Below are 2,428 nucleotides of genomic sequence, written 5' to 3' on the forward strand. Positions count from 1 at the left end.
ATCGCTTGGAATACCTTCAGTAGGATTGGTATCAGCTCCTCCTTAAATGTCTTGTAGAATTCTTCTGGAAAGTCATCTGGACCAGGGATTTTTTTGTAGGAAGTTTTCTTATTATGTAGTCAATTTCCTTGATTGTTATTGGTCTATTTAGGGTCTCAATTTCTTCTTGTTCCAATCTAGGTAGGTTGTAAGATGTCAGAAAGTCCTCCATATCCTTAAAGTTTTCAAGTTTGTTTCCATACAAGTGTATGTAGTAGTCTCTAATGATCTTTTGTACTTCTTCAGGGTCAGATGTGACTTCATCTTTTGTGTTCCTGATTGTGCTTATTTGATTTTTTTCTCGGCCAGTCTAGCTAGGGAGACCATCGATCTTGTTTATCCTTTCAAAGAACCAGTTTTTTGTTTCACTGATTTTTTTGTATTATCTTTTTGTCTTCTATGTCCTGGATTTGGGCTTTTATTTTGGTGATCTGAATTCTTCTGCTGAAATTAGGGTTTTTGTGGTCTTGCTTTTCCAGCTTCTTTAGGTGGCTTGTTAGGTTGTTAATTTGTGTTCCTTTCATTTTCTTCATGTGTGTTTGTAGGGATATAAATTCCCCTCTTACTACAGCTTTCAAGGCATCCCAGATAATTTGGTAAGATGTTTCTTCATTGTCATTTGTTTGCAGGTACCTTTTGATCTCTGTTTTGATTTCATCATTGACCCAGGAGTTGTTTAGCATCATGCTGTTTAGTGTCCATGTCTTTGTGGGTTTTGGGGGGACTTTGTTGGTGTCAATGTTTATTTTTATTCCACTGTGGTCTGAGAAGGTGCATGGTAGAATTTCAGTCCTTTTAAATTTGCTTATGCTTGATTTATGGCCAATTATGTGGTCGATCTTAGAATACATTCCATGCGGTGATGAGTAGAATGTATATTCTGTGGTCTTTGGATGGAGTGTTCTGTAGGTATCAATTAAGTCCATTTGGTCCAAAGTCACATTGAGGTTCTGGATCTCCTTGCTGATTTTTGTCCTGATGATCTGTCTAGGGTTGTGAATGGAGTATTAAAGTCCCCAGTTATAATGGTGTTAGAGTCAATATCTTTCTTTAGTTTTCCTAGAAGTTGCTTTATGAAAGTTGGCGCCCCTATTTTGGGTGCCTATATATTTAGGATAGATATTTCTTGTTGATGGATTGAGCCTTTTATCATTATGTAGTGGCCTTCTGTATCTTTATTGATTTTTAATAGCTTGAAGGTTATTTTGTCTGAAATTAAGATTGCTACTCCTCCTTTCTATTGTATTCTGTTTGCCTGAAAGTTTGTTTCCCATCCTCTTACTTTGAGTTGTGGGTGTCCTTTTTAGTGAGGTGAGTCTCTTGAAGACAATAGATTGTTGCCTGATGATATTTTATCCATTTTGCCATTCTACGTCTTTTCAGTGGTGCATTTAGTCCATTCACATTTAGGCTAATAATTGAAATGCAAGAGTTGATCCCTGTCATAAGGTTCTTACAGAGTTGTTCCTGTTTGTTTGTTGTCTTTCTTTGGGTTCTGGAATTGGCTCATGTGTGTTTTTAATCTTTTGCCTGTACTCTTATGAAGAACATTTTTGTTCTTTTTTCCTTTTCTTCTATGTTCAATACTTTCTTACGTGTTTCTTGTAGAGGTGATCTGGTGGCAGCATAGGTTCTTAGGGATTGGATATCTGGAAAAGATTTCAATTCTCTCTCACTAATGAAGCTTAGTTTGGCTGGGTAGGTTATTCTTGGTTGAAATTGTTTATCTTTTAGAACTTTGAAGATAGGGCTCCAGGTTCTCCTAGCCTGAAGGGTTTCTGTGAATAAATCTGCTGCTATTCTAATTGGTCTTCCCTGGTAGGTAGTCTGGCCTTTTTCTCTTGCTGCATTTAGGATTTTTTCTTTTATAGTTACTTTGTTTAGGCGAATTATTATGTGTCTGGGAGTTGGTCTTCTCATTTGTTGTCTTGCAGGGGTTCTCTGAATCGCTTGGGTTTGAATTTTTTCATCCTTGATGATATGAGGGAAGTTTTCTTGAATGATTTCATGAAATGTTTGTTCCAGTGTGGCTTCTGTTTCTCTCTCTGCCTCAGGAAGCCCAATTACTCTTAGGTTTGGTCTCTTGAAGTGATCATTCATCTCTTGCAGGTTTTGTTCTGTCTTTTTGAGCTTCTTTTCTATGTTTTGACAGTTTGGGTTAGTTCTGTGTTTTGGTCTTCGAGCTCTGAGATTCTTTCTTCTGCTTGACTGATTCTGCTTTCCATGTTATTAGTCTGTTATTCATTCCATCACAGTATTCTTTACTGCTGTTATTTCTGACATCAGCTCCTTCCTATTTTCCTCTTGTCTCTCCTCAATTTTTAAAATTCTCTCCATTAATGTCTTGATGTCTGGGTTTGTTGAATGTGACCAGTCATTCTGGGGGCTC

Source organism: Carlito syrichta, unplaced genomic scaffold (assembly GCF_000164805.1).
Source record: "Carlito syrichta isolate Samal-C Ts95f unplaced genomic scaffold, Tarsius_syrichta-2.0.1 Scaffold316858, whole genome shotgun sequence".
Lineage (NCBI taxonomy): Eukaryota > Metazoa > Chordata > Mammalia > Primates > Tarsiidae > Carlito > Carlito syrichta.